Below are 25,855 nucleotides of genomic sequence, written 5' to 3'. Positions count from 1 at the left end.
CAATGGCGGCTAACACAAATTACTGAGACAAATTTTTTTACATTTTTGCTCAAGTCAGATGACCCTTTAATCCTGTGTAAAATACCATCAAAAAATATTCAAAAATAAACAAGTTTTTTGTAAAATATTTAAATTTTCAAAATTTCGCGCCTAATATAAGCGAGGATTCGTCGAAAATCAAAAATCTGAAGTACCGTAGCTATTTGCCCTGTCTCCGGCTATGTCAAAATGTACCAAATGTTAAAATCCGCCGATTATTGTAAATATTACGGCAATATTTAAAAAACGACAACTTCGGTGATTTCAGACATTTCGCATTGTCGCCGAATGTTCGAAATAGATTTAATCTCTAAGCCATTCCGACTTTCCCGTAAAACCAAAGATATGGGACCGATTCGACAAATAGTTTCTGAGATATGCTCAAGTAATGACGGGTTTCACCGGTGCCACGTTACCCTAAACATATGTCACTTCCGGTACCAATGAAACCATTAAACAGGTTTCCACATAAGCATTGCACACATCAAATAAAATGGACGCCGAATCAACCAAATCCAGCAATATCAATTCATTTTATACATTTGTTACATGTAAGCGTACAGTACTTCCGGTGATAATGAAAATGTTCAATTAGTTTTATGAAATCCGAAATGGCATAAAACATCACATGGTGAAAATTTTATGTAAATCGAATAATAATTGCCACTTTTATAGACCAAAAACCTTGAAAATTGACTTGTAGAAACCGTCTATTTCTCTGCAACCGTACAAGTTAGAAACTATTTTCTGGTATCTGTATGATCGTATGGGTTCAATCTATTTGCTGATTGGAATCAAATATCATAATTTGAAAAACATTACAAATCAGACTCATTTGAATAAAATATCTGTTTTGAAGGCTAAAAATATAATTTTTGCGAAAATGACGTTACTTCCGGTGATAATGAAAATCTTAAATTACTTGTATGAAATCGTAAATGGCATTAGGTATCAAACAGTGAAAATTTCATGAAAATCGAATAATAATTGACACTTTTCTGGACAAAAAATCTTGAAAAGTGACCTGTTGAAAATTGCCTACAGCTTTATTTCTCCGCAGCTGAACAAGTTAGAAACCATTTTGAGATATCTATATGATCGTATGGGTTCATTCTTTTAGTTGATTAGAATCAAATATTAAAATCTTAAACAAACAACAAATACGACTCATTTGAATAAATTATTTGTTTCGAAGGCTATAAATACAGTTTTTGCCCAAATTTCGTTATTTCCGGTGACATTGAAAATGTTAAATTGATATGAACTAGTCACAATTGACATTATGCATCAAATGGTGTCACTTTTATGAAAATCCAATTGACTCTTTTACAGGCTCAATAGCGTAAAGAGTGACTCACGCAAAATTGACCATTTCTCGGTAACTGCTTATATTACAAATTAATTTTCACATACATTCTCACCGTATAGATTATTGCTACGAGTTTATGAAAGTTACGAAGTAATATTTTAAAATATGAAAACGCTGGATGGGTTGTAAATAGCTTAATTTTACACCCTTTTCCACCTTTTAATCGAAATAGCCCGAAAACGGAATCGAAATTTAAAAAACTGGGCCCGAAATTTTGTCCGCCTTTAAAGGGCGCACCCTTTCAGTTGTACCAGATTTGAAATAAATAATATTTCCTTTGGAAAAATGGTACCTAACTGTCAAGATTGTAATTTTTGGTAAAATTACGCCACTTCCGGTGCCAACAGATAACTCTATCGGTAACAACAAAATGGCAATTGAGACAACCGAGCATATGAACTTTGTTTTATACAAATCGAACAATAAATAATTAATCTAGGACTGAAAAACTGAATTAGCCAATGGCGACAAAGGAAAATTACTAAGACAAGAAAATTTCACATTTTTGCCCAAGTCAGATGACTCGTTAATTTTGTGTAAAACACGACTAAAAAATATTCATAAATAAAAAAGTTTTTTGTAAAAATTTAAATTTTCTAAATTTGGCGCCTAATATCTGCGAAGATTTGCCGAAAATCAAAAGTAGCGTAGCTATGTGCCCTGTCTCCGGCTATGCCAAAATGTATCGAAAGTTAAAATCCAACGATTATTTTTAAAATTACTGCAATATTTTTAAAAACGATAGCTTCGGTGATTTCGGACATTTCGCATTGTCGCAGAACGTTCAAAATAGCTTTATCCTCTGAGTCACACCCACTTTCCCGGTAAAACCGAAGAAATTGAAAGGATGCGACAACTAGTTGCTATGATCTAATCTAATCAAAAATTTGAATAATAATAAAAATAACTAGACCTGCAAGCAGCACTGAACCGGCTTTCAGGAATCAGACAGGAAGTGTGTCATACAATAGCCCATTTATCGAGCTACCAAACGATACTCTAGATGTTTTGATTCGGTCACACCCGACGGTGAAATCCCGATTGTTGCAAGAGCACCGATTTTGTTACTGTCTTTTTTTTTAAAATATCGAATAATTTTTTGACTACTTCCTGTAAACGGATCATTATCGGGATAGATTTAACAAGTGGTATGGGAACTTAACTTCCTGTACCAGAAGTTTCAGAAAGATCCATTGGAAGTTTTACCTCCCTTACACCACTAGAAGCAGATTTACAGATATAACGATTTTTCGACTTTTTCAAAAACTGTGGCCCTTTTGGGCCATTTATACTATATTGAGGCTTTTATATTTGGAATCACACCATAGACCACCGTTAGGACTCTAAGTAACAGAAGTATAAGAAAGGAAATAAGAGAAGTTTTCGAGATAAAAGCGTCTGAATAGGGTCCAAAAAGGAAAATAGATTTTCAGCGTTTCATTAAATATTGCCTAACCCGCGAATTTTTACCATTTAGATGTCATACGATTGTCCATTGTTCGGACTCTCCAATGACACTTTAGTTGTTTTGATTCGGTGAAATCTTACGTAGTAATAACTTTTTTCGCAAGATCACCATTTTTTTCACTTTTTATGGGGTTTTTTTTCTCAAAATATCGGATATTTTTTCGACTACTTCCGGTTTTTGGATCATTGTCGGGATTGTTTTAGCAAGTTGTTTGGTTACCTAACCTTTTGTACAAGAAGTTTCAGAAAGATCCATTCAGCTGTTCTTCAAAGAAAGAAAAATAGAAGAGCATTTTCAGTAATTTAAGGATTTTTCAACTTTTTTCCAAGATTGAGGCTCCTTTTGGACCACTTATATTATTTCAATGTTTTTATTTTTGGACTCTCGCCATAGTCCACCGATAGGACTCTAAGTAAAAGAAGTTTAAGAAAAATCGTAGTTTTCGTTTTCGAGAAAATGGCGTCTCAAAATGCTCCAAAACGGAAAACACTAGATTTTTGGTGTACCATAATTTATTTTCTAGCCATCTAAATCGTATCATTCAGATGTCATATGATAGTCCATTAATGGGGCTATCCAGCAATACTTTAATTCTTTTGGCCTGCTAACATCTGATGGAGAAATCAAGTTTTTCGCAAGTGCGCTACTTTTTAAACCTTTTTTCTTCATTTTTTGCATACTTCCGATATGGAGATTATTGTCGGGATAGTTTTAATAACCGGATTGGCTTATCAAATAGCCACAGGGCTATGTAATGATATATTACATTGTCTGATCAGATAAAATGCCCCTGGGAAATCTTATGTTAAATAGTGCCAAAAATGCAAAAATGTCAATATATCGAAAATTAAATTTAAATATTTTAATACATATTATACATCGTTAGAACCGTAATTACGTCAGCTATCTGAATATGTAACTTTTTTGTAAATTTTTTTTTAAATAATAAAGTAATAGAGCATTTTCCAAAATTTCACGATTTTTCAACTTTTTTCGATTTTCAGTACGTTATGTTACCTATTCCAGAAATTTTAACGTCTTATTGGAAGGATTCATGCACAAGACTACCAGAGGGACTCTCGATAGGGAAAGTTTTAAAAAAATCCTTGGAGCAGTTTTCGAGATACAGGCGTCCAAAAACGCTTCAAATCAGAAAATACCTGATTTTCAGAATGTCATATTTTGCTGCCCTCTCATAGGATCCGCGTGAAATGGGTATCATATGACAGTCGAATCCCCGTGCCACCCAACGATACCTTAATTTTTCTTATCCGTTGATATCGGGTGAAGAAATCATTTTTTTCCCAAAGCACCCATTTTTTGCGTTTTCTTCAATATATTTGACATTTTTTCGACCACTTCCGGTTTAAGAATTCTTGTCGAAATAGTTTTATCAGTTGGTTTTGGACTATAACTTTATATCCCATAAGTTTCAGAAACGTCAATTCGGCCGTAAAACGAAACTCGGGCAGACAAAATGGGCAGAAATTTCGAAAAAATTTGAAAAATAAAGGGTGATAACTCTGAATGAAAGTTATATTCCTGGAATCGGATTGCCTTCAGGTATCCAAAAATGTAGGTTAATTTTGAAAATTTTGAAAAATTACAAAATTTTTCTCCTAAACAACGTATTTTCAAATTTCGAACGACAAAAGCCATAGATGAATGTTCGAAATTGAAAAATGCGAGATAGCCATTGTCTCGGAAAATAATCAGGGTTTCCAAAAGTGTGAATTGTTTTAAAATAGGTAAAGAATTGGCGAAACCACGGCCGATTTTTGATTTATTGCTACCGTTCAAAATTCGGCCACTTCCGGTATGCGCAGAATTTCCAAAAATACTTTTTCGAGTAAACACCACATGGTTTCCATAGAGAAAATTTAACCCCAAATCGATATCTGTTTTCGATCATGGAGAAAAAGGCTCCCGCGGTAAATAATAATAATAACTAGACCTGCAAGCAGCACTGAAATGGCTTTCAGGAATCAGACAGGAAGTGTGTTATACAATAGCCCATTTATCGAGTTACCAAACGATACTTTAGTTGTTTTGATCGGGTCACACCCGACGGTGAAATACCGATTGTTGCAAGAGCACCGATTATTTTACTGTGGCCCTTTTGGACCATTTATACTATATTGAGGCTTTTAAATTTGGATTCACACCATAGACCACCGTTAGGACTCTAAGTAAAAGAAGTACAAGAAAGGAAATAAGAGAAGTTTTCGAGATAAAAGCGTCTGAATGGGCTCCAAAAAGGAAAATGATAGATTTTCAGCGTTTCTTTATATATTGCCTAGCCCGCGAATTTTTACTATTTAGATGTCATATCGGATATCTTTTCGACTACTTCCGGTTTTTGGATCATTGTCGGGATAGTTTTAACAAGTTGTTTGGTTACCTAACCTTCTGTACAAGAAGTTTCAGAAAAATCCATTCAGCTGTTTTCCAAAGGAAGAAAAATAGAAGAGCATTTTCAGTAATTTAAGGATTTTTCAACTTTTTTCCAAGATTGAGGCTCTTTATGGAGAACTTATATTATTTCAATGATTTTATTTTTGGACTCACGCCATAGTCCACCGATAGGACTCTGAGTAAAAGAAGTTTAAGAAAAATCGTAGTTTTCGTTTTCGAGAAAATGGCGTCTCAAAATGCTCCAAAACGGAAAATACTAGATTTTCGGCGTACCATAATTTATTTTCTAGCCATCTAAATCGTATCATTCAGATGTCATATGATAGTCCATTAATGGGGCTATCCAGCGATACTTTAGTTCTTTTGGTCTGCTAACATCTGATGGAGAAATCAAGTTTTTCGCTAGAGCGCTATTTTTTAAAACCTTTTTTTCTCCATTTTTTGCATACTTCCGGTATGGAGATTATTGTCGGAATAGTTTTAATAACCGGATTGGTTTATCAAATAGCCACAGGGCTATGTAATGATATATTACATTGTCTGATCAGATAAAATGCCCCTGGGATATCCTATGTTCAATAGTGCCAAAAATGCAAAAATGTTAATATATCGAAAATTAAATTTAAATATTTCAATACATATTATACATCGTTAGAATCGTAATTACGTCAGCTATCTGAATATGTAACTTTTTTGTAATGTAATTGTAATAGAGCATTTTCCAAAATTTCACGATTTTTCAACTTTTTTCGATTTTAAGTACGTTATTTTACCTATTCCAGAAATTTTAATGTCTTATTGGATGCACAAGACTACCGGAGGGACTCTCGATAGGTAAAGTTTAAGAAAAATCCTTGGAGCAGTTTTCGAGATACAGGTGTCCAAAAACGCTCGAAATCAGAAAATACCTGATTTTCAGCATGTCATATATTGCTGCCCTCTCATACGATCCGTGTGAAATGGGTATCATATGACAGTCGAATCCCCGGGCTACCCAACGATACCTTAATTTCTTTAATCCGTTGATATCGGGTGAAGAAATCATGTTTTTCCCAAAAGTAAAACGAAATTCGGGCACAAAAAATGGGCAGAAAATTCGAAAATATTCGAAAACTAAAGGGCGATAACTCTGATGAAAGTTATATTACTGGAATCAGATTGCCTTCAGGTATCCAAAAATGTAGGTCAAATTTAAAAATTTTGAAAAATTACAAAAATTGTCTCCTAAACAACGTATTTTCAATTTTCGAACGACAAAAAGCCAGAGATGAATGTTCGAAATTGAAAAATGTGAGATAGCCATTGTCTCGGAAAAGATTCTGGGTTTCCAAAAATGTGAATTGTTTTAAAATAGGTAAAGAATTGGCGAAACCACGGCCGATTTTTGATTTATTGCTACCGTTCAAAATTCTGGCACTTCCGGTCTGCGCAGAAGTTTCAAAATTACTTTTTCGAGTAATCACCACAAGGTTTCCTGAGAGAAAATTTAACCCCAGATCGATATCTGTTTTCGATAATGGAGAAAAAGGCTCCCGCGGTAAATAATAATAATAATAATAACTAGACCTGCAAGCAGCACTGATCAGGCTTTCAGGAATCAGACAGGAAGTGTGTCATACAATATATTTATATGACTACGGTTTCACCGGTGCCACGTTACCCTAAACATTTGTCACTTCCGGTACCAATGAAACCATTAAACAGGTTTCCACATAAGCATTGCACACGTCAAATAAAATGGACGCCGAATCAACCAAATCCAGCAATATCAATTCATTTTATACATTTGTTACATGTAAGTGTACAGTACTTCCGGTGATAATGAAAATGTTCAATTAGTTTTATGAAATCAGAAATGGCATAAGGCATCACATGGTGAAAATTTTATGTAAATCGAATAATAATTGCCACTTTTATAGACCAAAAACCTTGAAAAGTGACTTGTGTAAAACCGTCTATTTCTCTGCAACCGTACAAGTTAGAAACCAATTTCTGGTATCTGTTTGATCGTATGGGTTAATCTATTTGTTGATTGGAATCAAATATCATAATTTTAAAAACATTACAAATTAGACTCATTTGAATAAAATATCTGTTTTGAAGGCTAAAAATACAGTTTTTGCCAAAATGACGTTACTTCTGGTGATTATGAAAATCTTAAATTACTTGTATGACATTGTAAATGTCATTAGGTATCACACAGTGAAAATTTTATGAAAATCGAATAATAATTGACCAAAAACCTTGAAAAGTGACCTGTTGAAAATCGCCTATTTCTCCGAAACTGAACAAGTTAGAAACAATTTTGTGAAATCTATATGACCTTATGGATTTTATTAATATGTGAATGTAAACAAAAAATTAAAATTATTAATACATATTAAATAATTCTTGTTTGAAAGAAATATTGATTTTAAAAGTTAAAAATGCACCTTTTGACAAAATGTCGTCACTGCCGGTGTCAATTTTAAATTGTAATCAATTTGATACTACTGCAACTGCTTAACAAATTGGACTTTCTTATAAACAGCGCGAGCCGTCGATTTCTATCCAGATGATTACCGGTATAAGATAATTTTGACAAAGAAGCAACAATATTAATTCAAAGACTAATTATTACACAAAGCTATAAACTATTTCTGTTACAGGGTCACTATACCCATATTTTGGATAGAAGAAAACACTCATAGTTGAAATAATTTTAGTTCAAATATCATCACTGATAAAAGCACTCTTGAATTGGCTCTATACGTTGACAAAACGTACAGATTGTATCCCCTCTTATGTTTCGCTTAACAATGAAAGGTGCCGTGTTCAATTTCCGATCCCTTTGTTCTGCTACTCCTGAAATTTGGAACTGTTGTACAATGGTTTTATATATAACACTACTGATAGGCCTCTCTGTAGAAGAAGTTCCCAAAAAATATTATGTTGACTTTTCGAGAAATAGACCTCTAAAAATGCTCGGCGCTATTGCACTTTCGTACCTCTACCAGTTCCTGTGGTCGTAGGAACTTGAAATTATTAGAGGATGTTAAGGGGGGCTAGCAATGACCACACACCAAATTTCAGCCGAATCGATCAATAACTTTTTATTTTACCGACCTTTTAATTTCTAACGAGAGAGAACTTTATCTGTTTGACGCCATTTGCTTTGTTTACTATTTAGACTCGAATAACAAGACACTAAGACGGAAACCGACACACTGCACTAGCTGCCTATCTCTGCAGTTCATAAAAATGAATATAATTTTCGTATACTTTAATTTTTGCGCGAAGCCACCATGTTCTATAAAATCCTATTTGGTGTTGATCAGTGAATATTGCCGTGACCTTGATTTTGACCTTGAGTCTTAACTTCCCATCCATATCAGGGCCTTTGCGTTTATGATTGCCGTGGCCTTATTTCTTACTGTATTTTCAAAGTTAATGTTCGAGGTGAAAGCAAAGACGACGTCCTTCGGAAAAGATAATTGGGTCAAAGTTGTAGGTCAAGGTCATGTTACAGAAAACTAAACTCAAACTTTTCAAAGTCATTTTTTGGACATTTGACCTTGACTTACGACCTTGACCCCGTAACCATTTTCGAAGGCTATCACCTTGGCTTGAATCATGGACGTTTACCTTGGTTCTGTCACACACTGCTCGGTCAGAAAAGGGTCAAACGGAGAGGGGCCCCTGTCCGAAAGGAAGTCAATGGGCGTGGTCAATGTGAAAGGTCGTAGTGACCTCCACTAGTCACCATTAACCATCCGTGACCTTGACCCTGACCTAGAGTCCGAACTTCCCATCCATCTCGGGCCCTTTGCGTTGAAAAGTTTGAGTTCAGTTTTCTATAACATGACCTTGACCTACGACTTTGACCCAATTATCTTTTCTGAGGGACGTTGTCTTTGATTTCACCTCAAGCATTAACTTTGATAATACAGTAAGAAATAGGGTCACGGCAAGCATAAACGAAAAGGGCCCGAGATGGATGGGAAGTTTGGACTCAAGGTCGAAGTCGAGGTCACGGATGGTTAAAGGTGACTAGTAGAGGTCACCACGAACTTTCACATTGACCACGCCCTTGACTTCCTTTCGGGCACGGGCCCCTCTGCGTTTGACCGTTTTCTGACCGAGCAGTGTGCGACAGGACCAAGGTAAACGCCCATGATTCAAGCCAAGTTGATAGCCTTCGAAAATGGTTACGGGGTCAAGGTCGTAAGTCAAGGTCAAATGTCCCAAAACTGACTTTGAAAAGTTTGAGTTTAGTTTTCTGTAACATGACCTTGACCTACGACTTTGACCTTTTAACTTTTCTGAAGGACGTTGTCTCTGCTTTCACCTCAAGCATTAACTTTGATAATACAGTAAGAAATAGGGTCACGGCAAGCATAAACGAAAAGGGCCCGAGATGGATAGGAAGTTTGGACTCAAGGTCAAAGTCAAGGTCACGGATGGTTAAAGGTGACTAGTGGAGGTCACCACGACCTTTCACATTGACCACGCCCATTGATTTCCTTTCGGACACGGGCCCTTTGCGTTTGACCCTTTTCTGACCGAACAGTGTGCGACAGGACCAAAGTAAACGTCGATGGTTCAAGTCAAGGTGATAGCCTTCGAAAATGGTTACGAGGTCAAGGTCGTAAGTGAAGGTCAAATGTCCCAAAACTGACTTTGAAAAGTCCGAGTTTAGTTTTCTGTAAGATGACCTTGACCTACGACTTTGACCCAATTATCTTTTCTGAAGGACGTCGTCTCTGCTTTCACCTCGAACATTAACTTTGATAATACAGTTAGAAATAAGGCCACGGCAAGCATAAACGCAAAGGGCCCGAGATGGATGGGACGTTTGGACTCAAGGTCAGAGTCAAGGTTACGGATGGTTAACGGTGACTAGTGGAGGTCACCACGACCTTTCACATTGACCACGCCCATTGACTTCCTTTCGGACACGGACCCTCTGCGTTTGACCGTTTTCTGACCGAGCAGTGTGCGATAGGACCAAGGTAAACGTTCATGATTCAAGCCAATGTGATAGCCTTCGAAAATGGTTACGGGGTCAAGGTCGTAAGTCAAGGTCAAATGTCCCAAAAATGACTTTGAAAAGTTTGAGTTTAGTTTTCTGTAACATGACCTTGACCTACGACTTTAACCCGATTATCTTTTCTGAAGGACGTCGTCTCTGCTTTCACCTCGAACATTAACTTTGATAATACAGTAAGAAATAAGGCCACGGCAAGCATAAACGCAAAGGGCCCGAGATGGATGGGACGTTTGGACTCAAGGTCAGAGTCAAGGTTACGGATGGTTAACGGTGACTAGTGGAGGTCACTACGACCTTTCACATTGACCACGCCCACTGACTTCCTTTCGGACACGGACCCTCTGCGTTTGACCGTTTTCTGACCGAGCAGTGTGCGATAGGACCAAGGTAAACGTTCATGATTTAAGCCAATGTGATAGCTTTCTATAATGGTTACGGGGTCAAGGTCGTAAGTCAAGGTCAAATGTCCCAAAAATGACTTTGAAAAGTTTGAGTTTAGTTTTCTGTAACATGACCTTGACCTACGACTTTAACCGAATTATCTTTTCTGAAGGACGTCATCTCTGCTTTCACCTCGAACATTAACTTTGATAATACAGTAAGAAATAAGGCCACGGCAAGCATAAACGCAAAGGCCCCGATATGGATCTGAAGTTTGGCCTCAAGGTCAAAATCAAGGTCACGGCAATATTTACACCTAAAGGCCAATCCACTGATCAACACCAAATAGTATTTTATAGAAAATGGTGGCTTCGCGCAAAAATTAAAGTATACGAAAATTATATTAATTTTAATGAACTGCAGTGTTAGGCAGCTAGTGCAGTGTGTCGGTTTCCGTCTAAGTGTCTTGTTATTCGAGTCGGTTTCCGTCTTAGTGTCTTGTTATTCAAGTCTAATTAGTAAACAAAGCAAATGGCGTCAAACGGATGAAGTTCTCTCTCGTTAGAAATTAAAAGGTCGGTAAAATAAAAAGTTATTTATCGATTCGGCTGAAATTTGGTGTGTGGTCATTGCTAGCCCCCCTTAACATCCTCTGAAAATTTCAAGTGCCTACGACCACGGAAACTGGTAGAGGTACGAAAGTGCAATAGCGCCAAATGCTCCAAATCGTAAAAATACGACGTTTTCGATTTTCGATCTCATTTTTCGGCTACCCCTGACATTTCAAAAAATGATACAGTGGTTTCACACAACAGAGTACCCATTTATCTCTCGATTGAGAAAGTTTTAAAAAAATCGTTAGGGGCGTTTCCGAGAAAAATGCGCCTAAAGTTGCTCGAAATCGCAAAATACCTTACTTTTCAAGGTCATATAACATTTTTAGTTTTTGATAGAAACTTGTCGCTGAAGTACCATCTGATAGACCATTCAATTGGCTATTAAACGATATAAACTAAACGACAAGAACACTGTTGATACATCGCATTTTCCGCACAGACGCCCATTTTTCACAATTTTGTCAAAGTTTGGATACCTTTCTTGACTACTTCCGGTGATTAGGGGATTTTCATTTATAGTTCATGGACTGGTCTGGTCCTTCAACTTCATATTCCTGAAGTTTCAGAAAAATCGTTTGAGCCGTTTTAAAAAAATAAGAACTCTACGATTTGACCAAAATGCGAAAAAAAGTGAAAAATCAAAGGCAACATTTCAGAACAAAACTTATATTGTTGGAATCGGATTGATGTCAGCTATCCAAAAATATAACTGAAATTTCAAAATTCCCAAAAATAAAATTTTTAGAAAATTTTGAAAATTTTCCATTTTTCACCAAAAAAATTAGAGCGACAAAGTTTCTAATTTCCACAGTTTTGAACTGCTATCTGCTCAGAAATGTCTCCAGCTATCCAAAAATGTAAATATCTTAAGAATCCATTGAGAATTAAGAGAATAATGGCCGATTTTCAATTTTCGTGCACGTTAAAGATTTGACGCATTTCCGCTATGCGCACAAATTTAGTTTTACATTTATCAACTAACCACCACACAGTTTCCCGAGAGAAAACCAAACTTCAGACCTTTATCTCTTATAGTTGCTGAGAAATAGGCTCCCCCAATAAAAAAAATAAATAACTAGATCTGCTAAGCAGATATTAAAGCTTTCATATTCACGGTCAGTTTCTGTCGCATCTCATGAGTTATATAAAGAATCTTAAAAAGGAAAAAGAATTATAACTAGAATTGCGCGCAATGCTGAAGGCTTTCACGGTCGCAAAGGCGTCACACGATCGCCAGATATATGACAAAAGACTATCCCCACCACTCCCCCCCCCCCCCAAAAAAAAAAAAAAAATAAAAAACACACTCTAGCATAACTCAGATATTGACCCCTAAACGTGCTCCAACTCGTAAAAATACGCTGTTTTCAATTTTCGATCTCTTTTTTGGGCTACCCATGACAATTAGAAAAATTGTACAAGGGTTTCACACAATACACTACCCAGTAGAATCTCGATTGAGCAAGTTTGAAAGAAATCATTGGCGGCTTTTCCGAGAAAAGTAATTATATAACTGTTAAATTAAACAACGGATAACTCCTACCTCTTAAAATGATTTATATAATTAGTAAATAATTATTATTATCTAATGATTGGTGTTTTGTGACATATATAGTGTAACCAATATATACATTGTACTTTTATAATCAATATGATACTGTGCATTAGTCGTGTTTCTGTTCTTATGAATTGAATTTCTTCATGCAATATTTGTAAATCGCCAGTAGGAATAAATGTCTCTTATATAGATACATTATGCTGGCTGGAAATTACACGGTAGGCTAGCCTTGGGGAATGTTTATAAATCGCCAGTAGGAATAAATGTTTCTTATATAGATTCATTATGCTGGCTGGAATTTGCACGGTAGGCTAGCCTTTGGGACTGCGCTGTATCATACCGTATTTCATTGAGTTAACTGGCGGGGTTTCGATTCCTCGGTTGTACCTTACAAGGAGTAGTGTCGCCTGTCCAAGCTCGTGGTTTTTCTCCGGGTCCTCCGGTTTCCTCCCACTGCTAATGACTCCTACGCGGAAGCGAATTATTAAAATAATGAACCATATGTTAGTCCCGAAATGACCTCTAAACATGCTCGTACCGCGGCGCTAGTCTTCTTTTATATAGAATTCCAACCGCCAAGGGATCTTTTACGGTCACACCAATGTGTACACGGGACTTCGGAATCGCGTTCATGTCAGCTACTCAAATATGTAACTGGTTCAAAAATTGATTGAATATTCAATGAAATATCGCCAATTTTCTGGTTTCGTGCACGTTAAAGATTTGACTTCACTAATAAAAATTTAATTTTAATTAGAGATAGAGTCCATGCTCAAACAACGTCATGCCTTTTATCACAGGTGCAATATTCGATACCACTGTACGATACTACTGCAAACGATTAATAAATTGAACTTTGTTATAAACAGCGCGAGCCGTCGATTTCTGTCCAGATGATTACCGGTATAAGATAATTTTGACACAGAAGCAACAATATTAATTCATAATAATAAGAATAACTAGATCTGCATAGCAGATATCAAAGCTTTCATATAAACTTCAAAAGGGGTTATTAGAATCTATGAATCAACAACCACTCTGACGGAAGATATTCTCTGGGCTAAAAAATCTTTTTTCTCTCAGCTACGAGAGATACGTAGAATTAAACCGGCCCAGAGCCGACCGTGTTGATACGAAGCCGCTTATTTGACATTGACACATAACTGAAGGTGAATAGGCCTACCCGTCCAGTTAATACAATGGGCAATCTCACATCGGTCCACTAAAGAGAGGCACATGCTAGTCGCCCCCTACTTCCCCAAGACATTTAGTCCAAACCTTGACTCTCATACATATAAACCATTTGGTACTACATGTACATGTATTTCGTACTTATATCATATTAAACCCCTCGGCCGCCATGTTGAATCACACAGTATTTAACGTTCTATATCCTAACATCTTTATGAAATCAACGACAAATCTAAACTTGGGCACTCCAACCATTTTTATTTTTACATCATTCAGTTTTTTTTAAATAAGTAATTCTATCACAAATTATAGTGAAGACTGGACCACTAAACTAGTTACCCATCAGTTTTTCTTTGTGTTAATGCGTTCTACATTTTCAAAGCAATGATTCTTATAATGTGCGAGCCGCCATGACACCGGCGGATATTATAACTTCGATAGGCGAGAAACTTCAGGTAGCAGTTGGGTTTCATCAAATCATATAATTATGCGGTACGGCTTCACCTTTATTTCAATGGGAATTGGTTTATTATATGTGCAGTGCAGTTTTAGGTCAGTTTATGTGTAAATTAAGGGAGCTATACATAGGCCAGTAACCTTTTTGCAGTCATTTGACTAAAAAAAACTTGCGGAAAGGAACTCCGTAGGACAAGCCACTACTGTGGCAGGAGTAAGGCGGAAGACATCACTAGTGGAACCATTTCTAAGTTAATCCCGAAGTGCGTTGCTATTGTAAGAATATATAAAATCGGGTTTCCGTTCCCGCTTTTTTTTTTGCTGTAGTTTGAGTAATGAGTTAGAGCGTATATTTTGTAGTCAAAAAATCATTGCAAATAGAAGACCTCATCCCCACCACCACCAACCTGTAATACACTAGCTAGCTTGTGTATTTCCATATTCCATTTCCGAGAGATAGATAGAGAACACGCGAAATATAAAGTGATTTTTCTTACAATCAGGGACCATAATTCATGAAGTTACGATTCGATATGCGCAAATATCGAAAGGAACCATATCTTTGGGTTATAAACATGCATGTCAAGTTTCATCAAAATCTTTCACTGTGAAAAACCGGGGCTAAGTCATCTGAAATCAAACAAATTTTACAATGTAGGTAGTGAAAACAAAATGTTATGTTAAGCGTTGTTCGAGGGTGGGGTGGGTGCATAAAATTCCAAATGCAAAGGGTTATTTTTCGTGCACGCCAATATGCACACAGGATTTCGATTTTTCGTCCTACCTAAAAAACTGCACGCAAAGTTAGTTGTCGGGCCTTCGGTCAAGAACCACAGACAAAGGGAGAGAACGGGGACCTCTGTTTTGCATACCATCCAAGCGACTAGGCACTAATCCTTGTACCATGGACGAGGGGACGGGCGTTTTTCGTCCCATCGAAACGACTAGACACAGATCCTTGCTAGGCCTTCCATACTTCACCACTGCCAACGGGGAACCACTTTGACCTCGGGTTTTCGTACCATCCAAACGACTAGACACTAATCCTTGCAAGGCCTTCCGTTCTGCAGCAAATGAGCCACGCTGGCCTCGTTTTGTCGTAATATACAAACGACTAGACAATGTTTAATAATTTAGTCATGTTCGCGTGGGTGGGTTGGCAGCAGAATTGATATGTACATGATAGTGACACGAGGAGGGGGGGGGGGAGCGGGGTGTACACAAATCACACAAATCAGAGCTTTGTAATACACGCATATACTTGATATACTAAATACACAAATGGCTGAATTTCGAGACATTTCTGGCACTCTTTTATCACATAATGAGAACACTGCATTAATTTCTATATATCAATAAAATATGCCTCAGACCCATTGTTTATTTTTAAATTTGAATTAGACTCGTAACAAAATATATTTTCTGGCAACAAATAGCATATAAATAAAACTAGATTTACTTTCTGATTATTTTTTTTAAATGAAATCATTCCAGGGCTTTTATTGACATTTCAGAAAATGTAGAGTTGGTCCCATGCACTTGAGGCCCAAGGTCCTTGAAGTTGTACAGCTGCACCCGGTGACCGATATTTATTTAACGGGGAATAAGTGATAATTCATATTATAACAGTAAATAATTAAAATATCCCATAGGGATTATAATAATATGTATATCATGTAGGTGTGCATGTAGGTTAAAATTGTGACCTCTGTAAATAGGCCCGTTCCTTGCATTTAGTTTTAGAGTTAGGAGTGCTAAAATTGAGAGAGCGAAATGGGGTTGATCGACCACTCGACACAAACTAGGTCATTTCGGGACTAACGTATGGTTCAATTTTATTTCAATAATTCGCTTGCGCGTAGGGGTCTAGCAGTGGGGGGGAAACCGGGTGATCCTGAAAAAATACACAGGTTGGACGGGCGACCTACTCCTTGTCACGTACGGAAAGATACCCCAGCAGTCAAAATAAGTCAAAATAGGCGATTTCGGTTTCTAGTGTCGATGCATCGTTACGGTCAGTTTAAAAAATTGTCTTTTAAGGATAATGTGTATAGTACCAATACCTATCACATACGGAAGAGGCGATAAAATCTCTTTGCATTTCCAATTTCAAAATTAATTAAAACCAATATTAAATTCCGAAAATCGTTTTTTTGCTAAAACTCTTTTCTTTTTAATGTGATCAAAATGGGGGTAAAGCACAGAGTCAGGGGTGGTAATGGGCGTATTGTGTCCTAATTTCATGGTTTTCGGACAATCGGTGCCGGTGTCACGGCGAAATTCCACTTTTTTCCCCTCATGGAAGCCGTAAATTGACGCAAGGATTAGGGTCGCCTGTCCAACCTTGTGGGTTTTCTCCGGGTCCTCCGGTTTCCTCCCACTGCTAAAGACCCCTACGCGCAAGCGAATTATTGAAATAAAATTAAACCATATGTTGGTCCCGAAATGACCTAGTTTGTGTCGAGTGGACGTTAAACCCCATTTCTCTCTCTCTCTCTCTCTCTCTCCGTAAATTGACTTGAGGCCAGTGTCCTTTAAGTTGTACAGCGGCACCAGGTGACCGATATTTATTTAACGGGGAATAAGTGATAATTCATATTATAGCGGTAAATAATTAAAATATTTCATAGGGATTATAATAATATATCATGTCTGGGTATTACAGGGTTAAAACCAATATTAAATTCCGAAAATCGTTTTTTTGCTAAAACTCTTTTTTTTTAATGGGATCAAAATGGGGGTAAAGCACAGAGTCCGGGGTGGTAATGGGCGTATTGTGTCCAAATTTCATGGTTTTCGGACAATCGGTGCCGGTGTCACGGCGAAATTCCACTTTTTTCCCCTCATGGAAGCCGTAAATTGACTTAGAAAAAAAAAACGACGAAAGGCAGGTAAAAAGAACAAACGACTTGAACGAATGCAGGTATCACCTTGAAATTTTCAGGGTGCCTAGGTACCAACGTGAAAAGTTGCTCGCCGGAATTTAGTACTCATGGTACCGTTGGTTCCTGTGTAGCGCATGCGCGAAATCAAAACCAGCTAAACTCGAAAACAACCTTGTCGGCACGGAAAACATCAAAGGAGAAATTCGAATTTTTGAAATATTCAAATACCAAACATTCGACCATGATCCAGGCTATCCTCAAATGTATTAATTTCGGTAATAGGAGACAGATTCTCTAAGCCACGACCAATTGTGTATGTTTTCAAGCCCATAAATGTGGATTTTTCACTAATTTTCATTTTCATTTCAAAATGGCGTCCATCAGTTGACCTAAATCAAAATTCTAAACCGATAGATTTTTAGGCTTTCCTTCAAGCATTCAGAAAATGTAACTCTTATGTCTTTAAGTAAAATATTGCAAAAGCCGTATGGACTTTTCACATTTTGAGATGGTGGCACTTCCGGTTTGCTCGACAAACTCCATATTTTGTGTACTCATCAGTACTGTCTTAGCTAGTACAGAAAAAAAATTTCAAGGCAATCTGACCTATATTTCGTCGATTTTTTTGAAAACTTTGATCCTTAATTTCACCAAGGGGAGATAATTTAGAAAATTTCCAAGGACATCATTGAAGTCGCATTGGCAAGATCTACTAACATTCTAAATTTCACAAAAATCGCACAACTATTAAAGAAGTTGTCAAATTGGTAATAACTTCCGGTTCGAAATGACAGCGACGAATTTTCGAAATGCCAAAATCCGAAATTGCAGATTTGAAGTAAATGTTTCAAGATACTCAAAGAAAAAAGAATTAGTAAAATAGGTCAAATAGTCACAGAGTTACAGCATTGTAGGTCAAATGCATTCCTTCGTAAAATTCGGTGATTTCGGATTCGTAAAACGTTTTGAAAATATATTTAATCAACAGCCACCACCCATTTTTGGGGGGATAGGTAAAAGTTTCAGAACGATCCTATGGTTAGATTCTGAGAAATCCGATTTGTGGACAAAACACAAAAAAAAAATAACAATAACTAGATCTGCATAGCAGATATCAAAGCTTTCATATAAACTTCAAAAGGGGTTATTAGAATCTATGAATCATCAACCACTCTGACGGATGTAGAAAGGAATATATTGTTACTAAATCTGTTGTACTGTTTCTTGTTATGGTAAAGAAAACATGAATACAACTATGAGATTTGTATAGAATTGGCATTAATCAATATATTTATTGTTTAATACTACATGTATATTATAGATACAAAGTGAATTAAATGAACCCAATTACATGTACTTTATATAAGCAATGTTTTTTTATTCATCGTTACTTTGAAATCACATTATTTTCATTGATGATAAAAAGGTTGTATTTGTACCGAATCCAAAAAGTATGTTGTATGACATTGCATTATCTGTACCAATTATTTATTTGCAAACCAATATACAATGTTTAGTTCTACTCCAATATATTTGTTTCAACCCATGATAGTTTATTCACTCTTCTCACTTAAATACAAGAATAACACACGATTAAATTACTGAAACAAGTAATGCTGGTAGATTATAATTTGATATTGTATACCATTTACTCTCTGTTAGATAAGGCGACGTGGTAATCTGTTAGATAAACATACATGGAAGTATATGTTAGATAACTACAATTTATGATATATTTTAAACCAAGGAAGTGGCCTTTCTAAAAATAAAAAAAAATAAAGGAAAATATATTTCATACAATTGTTATACTGTTACTGTTATCGTGAAGAAACATGATTGTTTATTTAATGTTGTTTATGACAAACATGTAATCATGTACATTTTTTAAATAAGAACAATTATGCTACATGTATGAATAACTCTCAAAAATTATGTTTTCATCAATCCAAGTATTTTTTTATTTGTATTACTTGATTTATACTGAATAAAGATTACACAAACATACAAAATGGTGTTGGCTGTGTGACTGAATTCCTCGTTGAGAAGTGGTATCGGGTGTCCCATAGAGAAGAAGCAAACCCTCCTTGTGATACACTTGTGAACATTTTAAAAGACCCATTTCGCTGTGTTCCAGAAAAATCCCCATTATAGCTAGTGCATTACATGGTTGTTGTTGGGGGAAAGGTGGGTCTTTTCTATTGGCAATGATTTACTTTTTATAGGCCCACATTGAAATGTGGTCGTATATTGTCGTCGCCCCCCTTTTGCTGTTAATATCCGATTGACTTTAAATTTATACGCAGTGTTTATGGTCATAAGACGAAGAAGCCTTTGATTTGCTCTGCCCAGGCAACGTTCCTGTGCTCCGATTGCCTTCAAATATGCACAGAATGTACCTTGGGATTCTAGCTATCACATATTAAAAATAGAAGAGTGTTGGATTCCGAGAACGTTCAAAATAAATTCAAAACCCACCCCCAACAATCAAAGGTTTTTTGCTTAAAAAATTGCCGTATTTTATCGAATTTTTATTGTTCTTGATATCTGAGGATTTTCTCAATTTAATATGTGATAAATATCATCGCGGCGCAGCCAACCGCTAGAAATTCCAGAGATTTGGACCACCGGAAGGATGCCTCAGCAGTCAAAAAAGGTCAAAATAGGCGATTTCGGTTTCTAGTGTTGATACATCGTTACGGTCATTTTAAAAAATTGTCTTTTAAGGATAATGTGTATAGTACCAATACCTATCACATAAGGAAGAGGCGATAAAATCTCTTTGCATTTGCAATTTCAAAATTAATTAAAACCAATATTAAATTCCGAAAATCGGTTTTTTGCTAAAACAAGCATTCAGAAAATGTAACTCTTATGTCTTTAAGTAAAATATCAAAAAAGCCTTATGTAATTTTCACATTTCAAGATGGTGGCATTTCCGGTTTGAGCTACAAACTCAATTTTTTGTGTACGAATCAGTAGTGTCGTAGCTAGTAAAGAAAAAAAAAATCAAGGCAATCTGACCTATATTTCGTCGATTTTTTTGAAAACTTTGATCCTTAATTTCATCAAGGGGAGATAATTTAGAAAATTTCTAATGATATTTTTGAAGTCGCATTGATAAGATCTACTTACATTCTAAATTTCATGAAAATCGTGCAACTATTAAAAAAGTTTTCAAATTGATCTCAACTTCCGGTTCAAAATCACAGCGACGAATTTTCGAAATTCGAAAATTCGAAATTGCAGATTTTAAGTAAATGTTTCAAGGCACCCCTCAAAAAAAGAATTAGTAAAATAGGTCAAATAGTTACAAATTTACAGTAATGTAGGTCAAATGAATTTGTTCGTAAAATTCGGTGATTTCGGATTCGAAAAACGATTTGAAAATATATTTAATCAACATTCGCACCCCATTTTTTTTGGGGGGGGGGTAGGTCAAAGTTTCAGATTGATCCTATGGTTAGATTCTGAGAAATCCGATTTGTAGAAATGACACAAAAAAAAAAAAATAATAATAGGAACAAGTGGTATCAGATGCCTCAGAGAGAATATTCAAATGCTCCTTGTGATACGTTTGTAACACAATTATAACCTAATGTATTACACGGGAGTGGAGTGGTTGGGTCGGGGGGCTTTTCGATTGGCAGGGGACTATTAAAATGGGTAAGCAGAGATAAGCAATTTGATGAAACTTTGTGTATAGTTTCATTACATTAGTACCTTGACCATATTACCTTGACCAAGTTCGACAATGAGCATTCTCTTAGTCAGGATAAGCAAAGCAACTTGATTGGCCGGGACTTTGAATTGGTTGATGCTTTGGGGTATGATAACTTTGGTTATAATGAAGTACTGGAACATAACAACCCAGCTTTTAATTGAGCTAGAATGTTTAAACTTGGTGTAGATGTTCATCAGGTCTTGACTGAACATTTTGAGCTACAGCTTGGCAATTTCATTGGTCGATGCTTTGGGACAAGATAACCTTGATTTCTATCTGACAGAGAGTGATGAAATTTACAGTATAGTTTGATTGCTCGATACTTTTGAAAAAAATATGAAAGTGCAATTAATTAATGTGTCATCTTTTACTTTGGGGTTTTGGCGGGAGACATCAGCCATACTGTTTGCTTGTTTAATATCCCCTATACAATATACGCTCGACCTCATTACCCGAACTGGGGTAGAAAAGTGGGATCTTTGACAATGAGGCAATGAACTTGTACATTCTTTTGCAGCTGCACAAGAGGGAACATCAACGCCGGATTAACCATGGTGGTGGGGAGGGGGGCTGATACCGACCGTGAAGCCCCGCAAGGGGGTCGGGTCAGGGGGTTCTCCCGCTAAGAAATTTTAATTGGAGGCCGAAAACGTGATTTCATGGCATTTCAGGCACTTGTGTCGGAGCCATTTAGAAATACCTCCCCCAGAAAAATAAAATTCTGCCACAAAATTAGCCACAATCCATGTGGGTGCTGTGAAATTTCTAGAGGAGGGAGCTGGAACCCATGAGCCCGTTAAATTCGCCACTGTAAATGAGCAGAGCTACATCAAACCTAATTTTGAGTCCCTCAGTGATAAATAACTTGATTCAAAATCGTATTATAGCCCCAACGACGATTTGATGAATGGAGACCGTAACGTTACGACAAAGTCTAACACTGTAAGTACCAAATAGTCATACGAGATATGTGCATCTCATCAAATTCAGCTTATACCATACCCACAATAATGTTACGGAGTCAGTGAGTTCAAGTTAGACAATACGCTGACCTTCCACTGACCATGCTTATAATATAAAATCTGTCAATGACAGCTGATTCATTGTTTAGTTTTTTATATGATATATTTAATATCAATAATATATGTATATGCATGCTTTATTTTACTTTACACGACCTCTAAAAATGCCCCAAATCGTAAAAATACGACTTTTTGGATTTCGATCTCCTTTTTCCGGCTACCCCGGACATTTTCAAAAAATGATACAATGATTTCACACAACAGGCCAGCTATTAGCCTCTCGATTGACAAGAGTTTCATCGCCCTCCATTCATTATAACCAATGTGATCGTGCCCTAAAGAATCAACAAATCAGCTTGCTTATCTCTGCTTACCCTAGGCAAAAAATGCTCATCTTTGAACTCAATCATGACATTGACCTAGTGAACGCCTACACCAAGTTTGAACATTCTAGCTTAATTAGAAGGAGAGTTCTTGTGTTCCAAAGTCCCGGCCCTTCAAATTGCTTCTATTTTTCATTTTCAATTCAAAATGGTGACCATCACGTGACCGAAATCAAAATTCTGATCCGATAGATTTTTAGGCATTCCTTCCAGGATTCCGAAAATATGACGCCCGAGTCTGTAAGTAAAATAGCAAAAAAGCCTTTTTGATTTTTCACGTTTAAAGATGGTGGCACTTCCGGTTCGATCGACAAACTCCATATTTTGTGTACGAATCAGTAATTACTTGTCTAGTATCGAATTTTTTTTTAGGTCATTCTGACCTATATTTCGACGATTTTTTTGAAAACTTTGATCCTTAATTTCACCAAGGGGAGATAATTTAGAAAATTTCCAAGGACATCATTGAAGTCGCATTGGCAAGATCTACTAACATTCTAAATTTCACGAAAATCGCACAACTATTAAAGAAGTTGTCAAATTGGTAACAACTTCCGGTTCGAAATGACAGCGACGAATTTTCGAAATGCCAAAATCCGAAATTGCAGATTTGAAGTAAATGTTTCAAGATACTCAAAGAAAAAAGAATTAGTAAAATAGGTCAAATAGTCACAAAGTTACAGCATTGTAGGTCAAATGCATTCCTTCGTAAAATTCGGTGATTTCGGATTCGTAAAACGTTTTGAAAATATATTTAATCAACAGCCACCACCCATTTTTGGGGGGATAGGTAAAAGTTTCAGAACGATCCTATTGTTAGATTCTGAGAAACAATAATAATCTTAACAGAAACAATAAGCTTTCATATGTAATATGAAAGCTTAATAATAATCTTAACAGAAACAATAAGCTTTCATATGTAATATGAAAGCTTAATAATATTAATCTTAGTAATAACAATGGTCTTTCACCGAAAGGTGAAAGCCTAATAATATTAATCTTAGTAATAACAATAGTCTTTCACCGAAGATGAAAGCCTAATAATAATAATAATATTAATCTTAGTAATAACAATAGTCTTTCACCGAAGGTGAAAGCCTAACTAGACCTGCAAGCAGCACTGAACCGGCTTTCAGGAATCAGACAGGAAGTGCGTCATACAATAGCCCATTTATCGAGCTACCAAACGATTCTTTAGATGTTTTGATCCGGTCACACCCGACGGTGAAATCCCGATTGTTGCAAGAGCACCGATTTTTTTACTGTCTTTTTTTTTTAAATATCGAATATATTTTTTGACTACTTCCTGTTTACGGATCATTATCGGAATAGATTTAACAAGTGGCATGGGAACGTAACTTCCTGTACTAGAAGTTTCAGAAAGATCCATTGTACAGTTTTACCTCCATTATACCACTAGAAGCAGATTTACAGATATATCGATTTTTCGACTTTTTTCAAAGATTGTGGCCCTTTTGGACCATTTATACTATATTGAGGCTTTTAAATTTGGATTCACACCCCAGACCAGCGTTAGGACTCTAAGTAACAGAAGTTTAAGAAAGGAAATAAGAGTAATTTTCGAGATAAAAGCGTCTGAATAGGCTCCAAAAAGGAAAATAATAGATTTTCAGCATCTCATAATATGTCATAAGATCGCCCATTGTTCGGGTTATCCAGTGACACTTTAGTTGTTTTGATTCGTTGAAATATGGCGTTGTAATCACTTTTTTCTCAAGATCACCATTTTTTACTTTTTAAGGTTTTTTTTTCAAAATATCGGATATTTTTTCGAGTCCTTCCGGTTTTTGGATCATTGTTGTGATAGTTTTAACATGTTGTTTGGATAGTTAACTTTCTGTACCAGAAGTTTCAGAAACACCCATTGAGCTGTTTCTAAAACAAAGAATAATAGAAGAGCATTTTCAGTAATTTGAGGATTTTTCAACTTTTTTCCAAGATTGAGACTCTTTTTGGACAACGTATGTTATTTCATTGCCTTTATTTTTGGACTCACGCCATAGTCCTCCCATAGGACTCTGAGTAAAAAACGTTTAAGAAAAAACGTAGTTGTTGTGTTTGAGAAAAAGGCCTCTCAAAATGCTCCAAAACGGAAAATACTATATATTCGGCGTACCATAATTTATTTTCTAGCCATCTAAATATTATCATTCAGATGTCATATGATAGTCCATTAATAGCGACACTTTAGTTCTTTTGGTCCGCTTAGATCTGATGGAGAAATCAAGTTTTTCGGACGAGCGCTAATTTTTTTAACCTTTTTCTTCATTTTTTGAATACGTCCGGTATGGAGATTGTTGTCGGGGTAGTTTTAATAACCAATTTGGACAATTAGATAGCCACAGGGCTCTGTAATGATATATTACATTATCTGATCAGATAAAATGGCCCTGAGAAATCCTATGTTCAAAAGTGCCAAAAATTCAAAAATGTCAAAATATCGAAAATTAAATTTCAATAACTCAATACATATTATACATCGTTAGAATCGTAATTAGGTCAGCTATCTGAATGTGTAACATTTTCGTAAAAATCTGATTAAATAATAAAATAATATAGCATTTTCCAAAATTTCACGATTTTTCGACTTTTTTCGATTTTCAGTCCCTTCAGACATTTCAAAGACTTATTGGATGTTTTCATGCACAAGACTACCGAAAGGACTCTCGATACAGAAAGTTAAAAAAAAATTGTAGATTAAGTTTTTGAGTTAAAGGCGTCCAAAAACGCTCAAAATCAGAAAATACTTGATTTTCAGCTTGTCATATTTTGCTGCTTGGTCATATTATCCGTATAAATTGGGCATCATTCGATAGTCCATTCCCCGGGCCACTCAACGAAAGCATAATACGTTTAATCCATTTATAATGAACGGAGAAATCGAGTTTTTCCCCAAAACACCCATTTTTTGCTTTTTTTTTCGAAATATGTATCATTATTTCGACTACTTCCGGTTTCCGGATCGTTGTTGAAATTGCTTTATCTAGCGGTCTGACTATATAGCTTTATGTTCAGAACTATCGATTTATTCTTTCCCAAAAATATAAGGGTTGGGCAATGGGCAGAAAATTCGAAAATAATCGAAAAATAAAGGGCGATAACTCAGAATGAAAATTATATTTCTGGAATCGGATGGTCTTCAGGTATCGAAAAATGTAGGTCAAATTTGAAAATTTTGAAAAATAACAAAAATTGTCACTTAAACAAAATTTTTCATTTTTCGAACGCTAGAAGTCAGGGACGAAATTTCGAAATTTCAAAATTTTCAACTGCTATCGTCCGAGCAAAGAACCAGAGTTT

The sequence above is a fragment of the Patella vulgata genome, chromosome 7 (genome assembly GCF_932274485.2).
Source record: "Patella vulgata chromosome 7, xgPatVulg1.2, whole genome shotgun sequence".
Taxonomy (NCBI): Eukaryota; Metazoa; Mollusca; class Gastropoda; family Patellidae; genus Patella; species Patella vulgata.
Note: the sequence above shows the minus strand (reverse complement) of the source record.